Raw genomic sequence first — 15,249 nt, forward strand, 5'->3', positions numbered from 1 at the left:
AAGCATTGCCTTGGCTCCCTATACTCATGTGATCACATGGGAGCTAAATAATAAATGGAATTATGGCTTGTGTCTGGCTCCCAGTGAGTCCACTGGGAGCCAGGACAACCCAGTGGTCATTTCCCTGGTCCCCAAATGTGTAACTGAAATAGATATACTTTGTAGCTGGCTGACCCCTCCATTGGTCTCCGGGCCTAAGGAGGTCAGAGTTATCCAAGAGGCCAGGAATAGCCAAGTAGAAATCTCTGAAACTGTCCCCTCCCCTCAGCCAAAATAGTAAGTCAAAAACAATATTGCATCCCCAAAAATGACAGAAGTTAAGGAGGGAAAGAATGTTTGGACACTCTGTATATTTCCTATTGAGATCAATATGCTTCCTAGCTAGGTCACTTTAGGAACTGAACATCAAGTTTATTTCATCTTCAAGGCCTCCAAACTGAAAAAATAATTTCTAGGATCATTTTCATTATCCAATTCTATTATGATGAAACTTTTTGAAAAATCCACAAAAACTTTTAAAAAATGGATTTTGCCTATATGTTATCTCCGGTACTCTTCAAAACACATGCAACTAAAGAGTGCTTATACCGTTTGCTAAGGGGAAAAAAAAAAGCTTGTCATTAAAAAAAAAAAAAAACTATTTTTGTCTGGGACAGAGGGCTGGCAAGATGGCGGCGCCCATGGAGCCGTTCCGCCAGTCGGGGGAGGGGCTACCTCAGTGGACCTGGACAGCCAGGCCGTGCTGACCTATGCCAGATTTACTGGTGGCCCACTCAAGGTGCACAAGATCACCAAGCCCTGGCCGAGCCCTTCAGTAACTCTGCCTGTCCTTTGGACCAGTCATGGAGAGACCATCTCGGTACAGCACAAGATCAGCACCCACCTTCGAAAAGAGAAGTACAACGCTGATTATGATCTGTCAGCCCAGCAAGGGGCAGACACCTTGGCCTTCATGTCTCTGTTGGAGGAAAAGCCGCTCCCAATACTGATACATACTTCTTCGTAGACACCAAGAACTAGGTGGACGTGACCTGGAAGTGGTATGCAGAGGCTGTGCGGTCTCCCCTCACCTTCTTCCTTCCTGCCCGCATGGCGCGGCAGGTCGCTGAGGAGCTGCATCTGCTTTGTCGGAAAAGCAGGTCTGAGAACGAGGATGAACTGGAGAAGGAGCTGTACCAAGAGGCTTGGGAATCCCAGACCCCGCCGTCTCAGCACCTAGGCTCTCAGAAATTCTCTTTTGGAGATGCCCCAGCCTCCCTGCACACCCTTGTCTCTGGCTACTTGGCCCTGCTGCTGCAGGCAAAGCTGCCCAGTGGAAAGCTGCAGGCCCACCTTCGAGGGCTGCACAACCTCTGGGCCTACCGCACACACATTCCCAGCCTCAGCTTCCCCTGAGATGGAGCCGAAGTGCCACCTCCACACCAGACACCAGTGGGCGCAGAGACAGAAGGAACCACACAGGCACAGGAACCCGATCCTGTCCATGCTGCTGGGACTGACAGCCATGGTGGACTAGCCTTGCTCAGTAGCGTCGTCTCTATCCAGCGGGTAACCCTGCTTGGGCCCCAGGCACATGGTCCCTGGGCATGGCTGAGGATGGCGAAGAGGAAAGATTTGTTCTCATGCTCCCAGGACTGATTTTTCTACTATCATACGTTCCAGAGGCCCCTATGTTTCCCCGTTGTTGGTGCGGCTGGAAATGGGGTGCCACTCCCAGAGTAAACCTGTCCACACTGAAAAACAAAACAAAACAAACACAATTTTCATTAAGTGTGTGTATGTGTATATGTATGTGTACGTGTGTATAGATGTTCTAGTGGCTCTGTTAATTTCTTGACCCATAATGATTTCAGTTCCTAAAATAGGAAATCTAAGGCTGACCTTACTGAAAATAATAAAATGTATACATTACCATTTTGTCCTTCCTTTTCTCTTTCTTATCTCTTCAACCCTTTCTTTTCTCAACCCAACTTGCCTCCAGGAATTTCATGTGAATGATTTAAGGACTATGGCAGAAAATCCAGAAAAATGAGACCAGATTATAGTGTTCGGCAATTGATATGTTATCCTTTTCAGAGAGACTTTACTTTTTGTTGTTGTTTAAAAAGAGAGTTGTAAATGGATAAAATTTAGGGAGAACATGGCCTAATCACCATTGGAGGAAGATTTTTTTGCTATTTCAGTGGAGCAGGCTTCATAGGTCTTTTCTAAAAGAGGGAACTTGGTTCCTTAGAGTTTTTGCTTCAGACGACAAGATGGTAATAGTGCATTGCAAGGATTCTCAGAAATTACAGATTGTATCTTTCTCATATCCCTGCATACTTCCCACAACTAATGCATTGTCTGGCAGGAGATGATGAAAAGCACAGGGCTCTGGCAGCTAATAAATAGTTCTGATTTCCAAAGTAGTTCCATAAATATTCATAAGTTCTCCATATTCACCTTATCAGGGTAGACAAGGCCCTGCCCCGTGTGACCTAGTCTCCATTCTGGGTACCTTCTCAAATGGTTAAGGATGTAATAGGAACAGAGAACACTTATTTAGAATTATTTACATGTCAACTATTTTTGCTCTTATAACACAAAAACAGAATGCCATGCAATTTACATTCAACCCTTTTTGTTGTTAATGTGGTGCTATTTATAAGTTTGAATTAAAACGGTTAATGTGTGTGGATCACTTAGTTCTGGGCACTAGGAGAGACCTCCAAAAGAATCTGAACAAGACTCAATCATTACTCTCATAGTTATTACTATTATCTAAAAGATATTTGGATCACATACTACAGATCATAGAGTGCCCATGTTTTATTTGGTGAACACAGTGTTTTTAATTATTTTCCCCCGGTGTTTGCCGCTTTTTAAAATTAGGTGGTAATGGGACACGTGGGTGACTCAGCTGGTTAAGTGTCTGACTCTTGATTTCCGCCCAAGTTATGATCTCAGGGTTGTGAGATCGAGCCCTGTATTGGGCTTTGCACTAGGCATGGAGCCTGCTTAAAATTCTCTCCCTCTCCCCCCTCTTTTCTCTCCCTCTCTAAAAAAAAAATAAATGATAAAAATAAAATAAAATTAGTTGGCAACATTTAGAAAAATCAGGGCATTACAAAGCTTGGATGTTTTAGCTGCTGGGTCCACTTTCTCATATGGCACAGTCATCAGGGACCAACTTGGGCTAGTCTCCCATTTGCCACACTCCTCCCTGTGCCCTATTGTCCCTCACACTGAAGCAGGCCGGGAGTAGCTCTTTACCGTAGCATTTGTGCTGTAGTCTGTTTTCAGAACTGCCTGCTTTTCTTTTCTTCTTTTTCTTCCTCAACATTTCTAGTCCCTGCGGACATTTCAGTTTGAATATCTATCAAAAAGTGCAATATTTGCAAATTGAAAGGGACCTCACGGTGTTGTTCTATCACTTTTCCGCCTTCCCCTTCTTGCCTCTGTCACTGGACGATTATTACTACCAACCCGTGTCCTTCTTTAGACAAGTGGTCTGAGTGAAGGCTTTACCTTGGCAACATCTCTCTCCTGGGAAGAGAGGGTGTGGCCTCTGTGTCCAGGAACCTGACAGAATTTTCTGGGCTTAGTCACTGTCGCAAATGTAATTTCTACTAGTGAGTGGAGCAGACACGAGGCTGTTTCATAGAACCTGGGAGCTTTTACACTTGTTCCCAGCCCATCCCCCAAAATAACCCCTCCACTCTATAATTACATTTACATTCATGAAATTGAGTAAGTAAAAGTTGAAATTCCTTTTAGCAAGAATTCTATGGCTGTGTATTCTGTACAGTTCCAAACAAAAAAATGACTTAAGCATTCCAGAAGGAATCGGTTGTCTAGTGTTCTGTAACTGAAAATAATTAGGTATTTTAATGTTCCCTTTTTAACTCCTTACTGTGTTAGCGTTTAGAGAGACTATGGTAAAGATTATATCCAGTCTAACTTTTATAAATCAGCTTGCCTTTTCCTACTCTCTTTTTGGGACTAAGATTTATCAATTAGAATTGAGAATGACAAGCTTGGCCCTCAGCTTTTGTGGAGTACTTCAATATTTCGTTCCCAAAGTTTCTCTTAATTTTTCTATCGTTGTTTGTCCTCAGAAAGGCCCATACCAACAAACGTGACTTCATTCTTCTAAGTAGCAATTAGTTTGAATATTGGAGATCTGAATGTATTCAGAAAATCTTCCAAAAATACGTTTGTAATTAGTTGACTGACTGATTACACATCTAAGGAGAAACCAAACTTCTAGCTTTGTTCTTCCACTGCTCTTCAAATATGGTTTCTGGAACACTTCCCTCCACATCCCTTCCCAAGATGAAATACTGTCTAGCTTTTCCACTGCTCTTGGATAATAAATGAACAGTCCTGCATTTTGGCATTTAAAATGACCCAGTCTCTTATCCTATGACTACTAGTCCAGTGCACTGTAAAAATCATTTGAGTCCAATTTAAAGCTTTCTATGTAGACTCTAGTTGGTCATGGGCACTGTTGTTTTTACCGCTTTCCCTCACTTAGCTTCTTCCCTCCAGCTGCTGCTTCTGACCCTTGTAAAGTTGGATCAAGCGATAGAGAAGCTGACAGGAAGAGCTTCGGCAAGACATTGATGGTCTAGGATGGCAGATGCTTCAAGCTGATTCTTCGTCTCAGTCAAGGCTATTGTTGGCTCCTCTTATCCTTCACCGGGGACCTCCGACTGCCACCACCTTGACATAGTCAGTTGTCCAATTAACACTGCTCCTTTGGAGGGCTTCTGTTAGGGCCACATCATCTCTCCAGATCATCACTTGCTTATTCAGTAAGATCCCCTCTAGGGCAACCCCAGGCTGGCTCCCTTTTACGTGGTCCACATCTGAGCTCCCAAACCACTCACCTTTGCCAATCATCAGAGGAAGTGCCGTTTGTTCTATCCCAGTCCTCTTTACTCTGTGATCAGACACAGGGGTGAGGCCAAGCCTTTACAAGTCCTATTCTTTGTGGGTGTCAGACCCCAGGCCCTACGTTTCCAAACTCCGGGCCGGGGCGCGGGGCTTGCCTGTAAGTCCCCCGAGATACCCCCTTGGAGTCCCTGTGGTGTGTGTTGGAGTACAGTCCAACAACCTTTTTTCAAAGAAATTCTCTCCCCACCTCTTCCAGACCAACTAGAAGATGATGCTGGCCGACTTGGTTTCACCCCCTTGGCAAGTCCCATATGGGTGCCCTAGTAACTCATATTTTAATATAGGGTGCTTGGAACCGATCGCCTTATTCTTGGACTTTGGTGCCTCCATCAAAACAGAAGCAGAATGACCCCAATGCTATCATCTAGTTACATAGTCAATCCTCTTGGCTTCGTCTCAGTGGTATGCTGGAGCTGGTCATGAACCATGGCCATGATTAAAATTTAAATGATATAAACCTACAATTAAATAAATTAGATATTTTTAAAAGGGTAACAAGGACTCAAAGTTCGTCATTTTCTAATTATTTCACTCCATCTTGTTATCTCTGCTTTTGAGATTATTTACCTATTGTTTCTATATGGTAAAAATAACACAGGAGGGCGTGACACTGCACATTTCTTCCCAACTCTGCATTCAGTGATGTCACTGTGGCAGCCAAAAATCAGCTATGGTGGGAGTATTTACACCAAGGAAATTGGCAAATGTAACAAATCCAGTGCCTCCCCCTTCCCCCATCTTGTCCTTAACATTTACCAACACACCACTGCTTAGAATACACTCTTCAAAGACGTTAAAAACTAAAAAAAAAAAAAAAAAAAAGATGTTAAAAACTGTCAAGATAGCAGGTGCAGTCCAAGCTAAGGCAGCTCATTTCAATACAAAAGGGCTACTTTGTAAGTGCTAACACTTCCGAGGGATCAATAGATTCAGCATGTTCAAACAAAGCGTGCCTCTCTCTCTCCGATGCTTGCAGTTCTTGGGAGATCAAATTGGTTCATCTTCACAGGTATCCACCCTTAATACATTTTCAAGTAAAAGTCTGAGATTAGACAAAGAAGCTCCTGCAGCTGCACATTCCTTGGCAGCCCACACCATAAATGCTTTTGCAAAAATGCCTCACCCAATTTTTTAAACTGTTCTGGGCTACATTTAATAGTTGATGAAAATAATGACTTTTAAATATGCCACTGCACAATTAGGCCACTAAAGCAACTGAGACACTTTGAGAAGCTTGAGCCTAGGAACTAAGACAGACATACCTGCGGGGGGGAAAAAAAGCAGAATATCTACAGGAAAAAGATAGAATGTGGAGGTCAAAATTTGCATCTACATAGTCAAATTGAATAAATGTGAATGACACCGTAAAAGAAACAACCTCTCATTTCTCATTCAATAGTATGCATTTGAGCATTAAATAATCTTTTCATCTCGTTTTGCTCCAGCATACTCCATTGTTTCTCAGAAGTTGGGAGAGGGTAGGGAATGCTCATCCTCTAAAAGTGGAGTCTTTTTCATAAATTTTAGAAGGAACTTGTTGACATGAGAGTTATTGACTTTAAAGAAAATAACGTGAAAGCAAAATTATGAGACATATAGAAGAGGATTGTTGCTGAGCGGAAGGACCTCCTTTATGAACTTGACCTCTTCCTGCCTGACACCGTCCTGAGATCCCATACGTTGATAGCCAAAGCTAGAAACACCTTTTCCATCTCCCCTATGAGGAAGATTTCCCAGCATGTACCCGTGTGACCATATTGCTTATGGCCACCCTCCCTTCAGATTGGTTCTCCCCCTCCACTGGACTGGGTGTTAAATATCACCTTTGAAAACCACCTTTCAAAAATCACCTTTGGATAATATCTTATACCCGACAAAGGACATTGATGTCCACCATTTCAGATAAACTTCACAATCATTCTGTGAAGTAGGAAAGACAAGTATTACTGGCACTTCTTTATTTTATTTTTACTTTGTTCATCATGATAAGTATACTCTTTAATCTCCATCCCCTATTTCTCCCATCCCCCTACCCATCTCCTCTCTGGTAACTATCAGTTTGTTCTCTATAGTTAAGAGTCTGTTTTTTGTTTTCTCTCTCTCTCTCTCTCTCTTTTTTTCTTTTGCTGGTTTGTTTTATTTATTAAATTCCACATATGAGTGAGATCATATGGTATTTGTCTTTCTCTGACTGACTTATTTTAGTTAGCATTATCGTCTCTAGCTCCATCTGTGTTGTTGCAAATGGCAAGACTTCATTCTTTTTTATGGCAGAATAATATTTCATATATATGTATGCCACATCTTTTTTATCTGTTGCTGCTTCCATAGTTTGGCTATCGTAAATAAGGCTGCAATAAACATACGGGTGGATGTATCTCTTTGAATTGTGTTTTATTGGCTCCTCTTTAAAAATGAATTGACCCAGCTCTCTGGGCTAATAGCTGATAGAACAGCACGTAGAATCGGATGCTCCTACCTCCTGACTCTGGGTCCAGCAAAGTCTAATAGAAAGAGTATGTATTAGTTTTCTATGCTGTGTAACAAATTCTGACAAACTTAACATTCATTTGTTGTCTCATAGTTTCTGTAGGTCGGAAGTCCTGACATGACAAATCTGGATTCTGTGTTTCCTGTCACAAGACTGAGGTCAAGATATGGGCCATGCTGTGGTTCTTACCTAGAGCTCAAGATCCTCTTCCAAGCTCACTCAGATTGTTGGCAGAATTCAGTCACTTGAGGTTGTAAGACTGAGGTCTCTGTTTCTTCCCAGATGTTGTCCACGGCTCACTCTCAGGCAACTAGAGACTGGCCTAGTGCTTCACTTGGTGGCCCACTCACAATGTGGTAGCTTCCTTCTTCCAAGTCAGCAGGTAAATCTTCCTGAATTCTGCCAAGAGTCTCCAACACCAGAATGTGATCACTGGAATGACTACACCATCCTAGTCACATGTTCCATCCACACTTGAAGAGGGGATGATACAGAATGTGGAACATCAGAGGAGTGGGAATCTTGGAGGCCATCTTGGAACTCTGCCTACCACCAGGCATGAATCCCTGATGCACAAAGAGAACACCAACTTTTAACTCTGTGCTTGCTGGCTTTGTGACTTACCTACCTTGAGCCTCGTGTTCCTCAAAATTAGGGCAATCCTGCTCAGAGAATTATTGTGAGAAAAAGAAGTGCTAGCATCTGGACAGTGTTTGACATACGAAACTTACTCACTGAATACTTTCTTCTGCTCTTGGCACTACATGCCAATGCATGTAGTATTGCATGCAGGTACGCCAGGTTAGCTCAGCATTTCTTATGTTATGATAGTTACAAAACAGCATGTTGATATTTGACTTTCTGCACGGGCAGTGGAACACAGAAAGTCAAAAAAGATGACTAGCTCATCTTCCTTACCCCATCCTAAGGAGGATCTCCTCTATTACATGCTTCTCATATTATCTCCTTAACCTTAAAAACACTGTGCAGTAGGTATCACTATCCCCATTTAACAGGCTAGGAAACTGAGGTCCCATGTACACCGTGAAATAGTGGCAGAGTTCATGACTGTGGATCTTAGCCTGTAACAGGGTATTCCACGAAAGAGCCACTAAGAAACCAAGACATGAGTGTGTGTGTGTGTGTGTATGTGTGTGTGTGTGTGTGTGTGTGTGTGATTCATCAGGAAGGAATGCAAAGAATTTCCCCTCCCCTCAGGGAGAAGGCTGGGCCCCTTTACCCTCAACAGAGAGTGCACAGATTTTCAAAATGTTGCAAAGGTCCATCAATTCCTATTGTGAGAGAAGAGGAACTGAAAGAATATTTTGTGAATAAGGACTCAAGAGAGAGGGACTGGAATTACTGATAGTGATCTGTTTCTCTCACTATTTAGTGCTATTTTTAAGGTTCAAAATAATCCTTTTGTTTTCATTGATGTAATGTCATTATTTCCATATCTTTTAAAATCTTCAAATATGAAACAAGATCAGTGACCCAATTATTTAACTCTCAACGAAAGAAAAACAAAATGAAAACAAAACAAAACCTTGCTGAACACATGTTCCTACCCAGAGGATGATTATTTCTAATTGAAAAGAAGATATACTAATTTAGAAAGATTACTCCAAAGCCCTCAAAAAGGAGAAGAGATTTAGTAACTGACAAGGCAGAATTAATGCTGCAAAAATAATTCTGACTTTAGTTTAAAGATTTTCTGAAAAAGGGGACTATGATCATAGCAGTATTAAAATGGATGCAGGTTAACACTCTGATGACATGGTCATTTATACTGAAAATGAAAGAAGGGGAACATGAACTAGATACATTTTCTTTGAAATAAAAGCTACATCTTTCCAGGAATGAGGTCTCTGTAAAAAGAAAAAGTGAAGCCTTCAAAAAGATGTCAGAGTATAGAATAAGAGATGGAAATCTTTGAAGTTGAAGGCCTCAGAGAAAACTATTTGGAGATAGATTATTACCATTTCTTCATCATTTCACCAACTGGTATAAAGTCAGAGAAAGAGCTTTTCAGCAACTGGCTCATTTAAATTTTATTTATAGAGGACTTAGCTCTGAAGAATAAGGAATATGTTGGATCTAACAAAATTTTCAAAAAAATAAAAAGATTTTCATAGGCTGAAATGAGCACTTTCTAATATAAAGGTTAGAGTCCTTTGCTTGGGTACAAATATATCTCACTCTGTAGGTATGAGACAGACGTCACACACATGAGTTAGCAATAAATGTTGTAGGCAGAGATTGTGTTGCCTACCCATTTCCATTTTCCCTTCTTTCTTTGATTAATTAAACAAATTTTATCAAAGTATAGTGGACACACAATATAATATTAGTTTCACTTCCCTTCTTCCTTAATAATAAAATCTGGATTTTATTTGGAACCGCAATGTGCCTAGCTAAGACTATATTTTTTAGCCTCCCATAAGGAAAGGTTTGGCCATTGAGATATAAATGGAATCTTTTGCAAATAGTTTTATGATATCTATTTAAAGGGTATTGATTCATGTAGGAGGAATATCTCTTTTGCATCTTGCCCTTCCCGTTCTCCTGCCTGGATCATAGAGGTAACGGCTGGAGCTCTAGCCACCACACTGTGTCATGGATGATTGATATGAGCTTACTCATATCATACCCTTAGGTAGCAGAGAAGAAAATTAAGGAAACACTGCATCCCTGATTACATCATGGAGCCTCTATACCATCCCTGAACTGTACTACTTCAGGACTTCCTTTGTGTAGAGAATAAACTCTTACCTAGTTGTCCCTCTAGTCAGGTATCTGTTACGAGCAGAGGAACTCAATTCCTGATACTGGTCAGCAATACCATGTGATTATGAAAATGGTCCAAATGGTCCAAGATAGCATTCATAACTATTTTGTACCTGGGTAAGAGTACACAAAACAACACAAACAGAACAACAGCAATGAAAACTGATGCCAGAATTCACCTCTACCGCGAGCTCCAAAAGAGAGGTGAAAGTTATTTTCCTCCAGCGTCCTGCAAGAGTATGATGTTGGATTCATGCAGAGTTCAGGAAAGCAGAAGATAAGGTGGAGGATAAAGGCAGATATGGCTGGCCCCGGGACGGGTAGGTTGTGAAGCCGGGAAGAGAGGGGAGAAGGCTTGCAGCACCCTGGGGACTTAGCAGTCCTAGGAGCAAATGTCCGCACAGTGCTCCGAGGAATGCTGGACACCAGACAATAAAGCTTTCATTCCAGTTATGTCAAAGACTCTAATGCCCACGCCTGATGTGCAAGGAAGAGAGCCTTAACATGGCTCTTTACATGGACGACAGCAGACTTGGATCATGAAACTCTCCTGGGGACCCATGATGCCCTGAAGATAAAAGACAGATTCCTCAGTCTCCGGGACCCACAGAATACCTTCTCCACCTCAATCTTCCCTTTATGTGACCCTACAGAGGCAGTAATGAATAAAGAGTGATAGCGAGTAGTGACTTTTTCATCGGTATGGTGAGGGAAGGCTCCAATTTGATTTAGAACAGCAAAAGTACTGTCTTGCATCTGTGTGTGATGAAATAAAGTCCATATTTTTACAGTGTGTTATTAAAAAAAAAAGGCAGTGAGAATTCTGCTCAGCTTTGGTCACAGCATTTGATGAGTGACCAAGAGAGCAATGGGACAACGTACTAAATATAGCTGGCTGTCCTCTGTATTCATTACTTTCTTCTAGTACCTCCAAGTTTTAGCGGGGCATATGGCTCCCTAGAATCATCACATTCCCCAATCTCTCTTCCTTACAGGAGCAGGCACGTAACTAGCTTTGAGTCGATGAGATAGAAGTAGAAGCGGCAGTTGCTGGGCACCCTTCCTAAGGGAGAGTGTGCATGCACACATAGGTCCTTCTGCCCCTACTCTAGCCTGCTGCTTCGCACTTGGTGCAGCCACTCAGATCTCAAAATGGAAGCTGTGTACGGAAGAAGAGCAAGCTAGCTGGAGCCTGGCTCTGTGGTATTGTGGAAGGCCATACTAGATCACTCACCAGAAGTTTTAGACAGAGACATATACTCACGCCCTGTTTAGACCATAACTGGTTAGATTTTCAGCTACTTTGTAGCAAAACCTAACTATCACAGAAGGCTTCAGGAATCACAATCTTGTCAGAGTGTTGAAGGGGCTGGGTCTACTGACCCTGAAAGAGGTCACTCAGAGGAAAACGGTAGCTGTTTTAAAAACCTGAAATTTATTGCAGGAGAGAGATAAGCTTTATTCCATGTGGCTCTAAGGAAGAAATTCTAGAAAGACAAATATGGATAAAATCTAAGACAAACTATGAGTATCACTTCGAATTGAAGTTAGTGTCTGACCTGGATACTGTCACTAGCTCTGTGATCTGGTGTGACTTCATAATTTAATCAAACCCTTCCTTGGACTAGAAGCTCAGTGAGGGCAGGGACACCCCTTCTCCTTCTCTGCTCCCCCCGCAAACAGACTTATCACAGTGCTGGCCTCTAGGAGGTACTGGATACAAGTTTGGTATGTGAGTAAAAGGACAAAGCAGAGCTAGAACGAGGAGTGAGCCGTCTTTGCAGGGCCAGAGGAGTGAGCTTTGAGGATAGTCCTGCCCCCAGTAGCAAGCAGAATTTCATTTCTTTTTAAATTCAGTCCCTTTTCTTGTTTGGTTAAGTCAAAGCAAAATCTCCTTTCAACAGTTAATGCTGGCAAAAGTGACCATTATCACATAACAGAAGAATGTATGGGACAGTAATGATTCTAAGGAAGAGACAGGGAAATTCTCCATTTGCTTTCTCCAGTGTGTGTGTACATATGTGGAAATATTTAAGGAGAAATACACCAGGAAATATGGTATCAGACCTTCCTCACTACTGCTCTCAGATATTAGACATTTACTGTATTTCTTTTATCCCCTTCAGCCACATCTCAAGCCATGCCATCTTGATCCCATTCAGAAAATTTGAACTTTGTAAGTAAAATTATATCAGATGTTTTGGTCACAATTTTCTTTGTATTCCTTTTATCCCCAAAACTAATTCAGGTGTGCCCTGCTTTAAAAAGTCAAATATAGTATACTAGAACCCGAACTTGCAACATATAAATTAGAGGGTGAGAATTTACAAGGAGGTTCTAAATGTATCTTCTTGGGAGAGAGACAAACATTGAAACTAAAGCCACTTTGTTAGAATAAAATCAAAATATCTCTGAAATTAAGAGGCAGACCAATAAGAAAATACTATTTTAAGGACGCAAAATCACTTGAGACATCCTTGTGATTAGGGCATTCATTGCAAATAGAAGTGATTAGATATCTCTGGAGTCTGGCAATCAACAAAAATCTATGACAGAACAATTGTTTTCTTTTTTTAAGGATTTTATTTATTTATTTGAGAGAGAGAGAGAACGAGCGGGGGGGGGGGGAGAGGTAGAAGCAGAGGGAGAAACAGACTCCCCGCTGAGCAGGGAGCCCGATATGGGGCTCCATCCCAGGACCCCAGGATCATGACCTGAGCCAAAGACAGATGCTTAACAGACTGAGCCACCCAGGCACTCCTAGATAGAACTATTGTACAAAGAAGAGTTCACCCTACATTATATTGGAGGGAAATTATTATTTTAAATAAAATGTTCTTACAGAAAATAATCACAGTAACAACACAGTGTTTTCCATGATGCTTTTTATAAAAGAGCCCTTTGAATCAGATATTTGGTACTAGATCACTCATTCATTCATTCATTCACTTAGTAAACATCACTTAAAGCCCTCTGCCGCCGCTCCCCCACACCCCAGGATAACTGCTGAGCATCCAAAGAATAAGTCACGGAGGTAAGACAATTTGTTCATTCATAGGCAAGGAAACATAATAGCTTATGGTGAGTGTAAAAAACTATTGCCAATCGGAAAATAAGCTTTCCAAAGAGGAGCTGTGGCTTAGGCCACCTCCTGTTCCTTGAGAATAGAGGGAATTGATACATGGTTCTCTGCACTACTTTCTACCAGCCTTCATCAGGGTTGGCAGATGGGGCTCGGAAGAACAATCACAGTCCCTAAGGGTTTTCATTGTATTCTACACCAGCCATGTTGACTGTTGACTTTGGGAGAGCTTTTGCCTCTGGATTATGCTTGGCTTCAGTAGAGGATCTGGAGAGGAATAAGAAGGAGCAGCTTGCTTTTTTTTTTTTTTTTTTGGTTTTTTTTTTTACTTAGGACGAATGATTTCCACAGGCAGAAGAGGAGGATCTTATCCAAAAGTTGGAAGGACCTAAAGACTGAAAATGGCTACCATTATATGGTTTCTCTGAGAGAAACTTTCCTTATACTGGATTGGAGAAAGCAACTGGAAGCCAATATTCCTTGATTACCTCCTATGTGGTGGGCATTGTACTGCGAAAGCTTACAAAAAATGTTCTACAAGGTAGCCAGGATATGAATAACACCACATTCTTACGGATAAAGAAAACAAATCTTAATTAAACCACGTGTCAAAGTCTCAGAGTAAGAAAATGTCAGAACCAGATTAGGAACTCTGTGTTTCCCTGAAACTGAAAATAAACTTTCTATTTCCAAAACTATAGAAAAAGACTGCTTTCTCCTCCATAATTCTGGGACTTGGAGCTGGCTGGAGGGACACCATATGCCTTTTCATATGTTCCTAATCCAAGGGGTATTTCTCTAGAGTAAGATCTTCAGACTGAGACCCAACTGATGCATAGGGTATATAGATGAATGGGTACAGCTGGGAAAGATTAAACTTTTGTCCAGGGAAGAGGGGGAAAGAGAGTTGGAGCATCTGCCACCCTAAGAGAATGCCACTCTGGAGTGAGCTTCCTGCAGAGAGCTTCCTGCAGTGAGCATGTGGGAGATATTGTCAGGCAATGCAGCAGGGTAAGCTGGGGAGACCGACCTTGGCCTAGGTGGGGTGTGGGTAGGAAGCAGAGTACCTCAGTCTGACTGATGAGTTTGGAAGGAGAAGCTGGACATGAGATGACCAGCTCTTCCTCTTCCTTTTATTTTTAGGTTCTACCAATCTGTGAGAAGACAGCTTATTCCTTCTTCACGTTACAAGATTTACGGGAGCAGGTCCCCTCCTGGGGGAGGAGTTATGGTCGTCAAATGTCAACCCTGACCGGGCTGGTAAATCTGTCTCATTCTGGAAGCAAACTTGCTGATAGAGAAAACATTCGCCATTATCTGCTTCATCAGTAAGAATGTATTTTGTATTCCTATCTGCCTTACCCTTTTGTCCAGATTTACATGAGAGAAAGCAGGTATATTACTGATTGGGCCCCCTCAAACTTCAACCAGGTAAATAGAAGGAGGAAGCCGGGTCCAGGGGATAGAATACATGTCATAGGTAGGAAGAATTTGGACCCACGCAACTGAGCTGTGGTGCTGGCAGGAGACATTTCAGTAGGGGGAGCAGAGAGGTATGCAGTCTGTATCAGCCGAAACCTCTTTTGGAGAGATTGATTCTGCATGAAGTGCCACCCCAACTTCAGCCAAGTAGCAATCAGGCTCAGCTTAAGCAAAAAGGAAGCGGGGGGCGGGGGGTTGGATTAGCCCAGTTTTGCTCCAAGCTTAAGGAGACATGTTCTTTTTTTTCAAATTCATTTTATTCTGCTCCCAGAAGACCAAGTAGAAGAAAATTCTGTTTGTTTCTAACCTAAATTTCTAGCCAGAGAATGCAGAATCTATCTGGATCACCCAGAGGCCAGTTCTCCAGAGCAAGCCATTACAAGGGGATTTAAAATCACAGCACTAGCTACTGACCAAATATTTGGCACTGTCTCTGTGTATAAAATGAGGTGACATAAAGGAGTGTGGC

The 15,249-nt window shown here is 42.0% G+C and overlaps 1 pseudogene; it reads left to right on the plus strand.

The window, feature by feature from the left end:
- The first annotated feature begins 656 nt into the window (after positions 1–656).
- On the plus strand, positions 657–6,528 carry LOC113922383 (annotated as a pseudogene).
- The last annotated feature ends 8,721 nt before the right edge of the window (positions 6,529–15,249 follow it).

This window comes from Zalophus californianus, chromosome 9 (genome assembly GCF_009762305.2).
Source record: "Zalophus californianus isolate mZalCal1 chromosome 9, mZalCal1.pri.v2, whole genome shotgun sequence".
Classification (NCBI taxonomy): Eukaryota; Metazoa; Chordata; class Mammalia; order Carnivora; family Otariidae; genus Zalophus; species Zalophus californianus.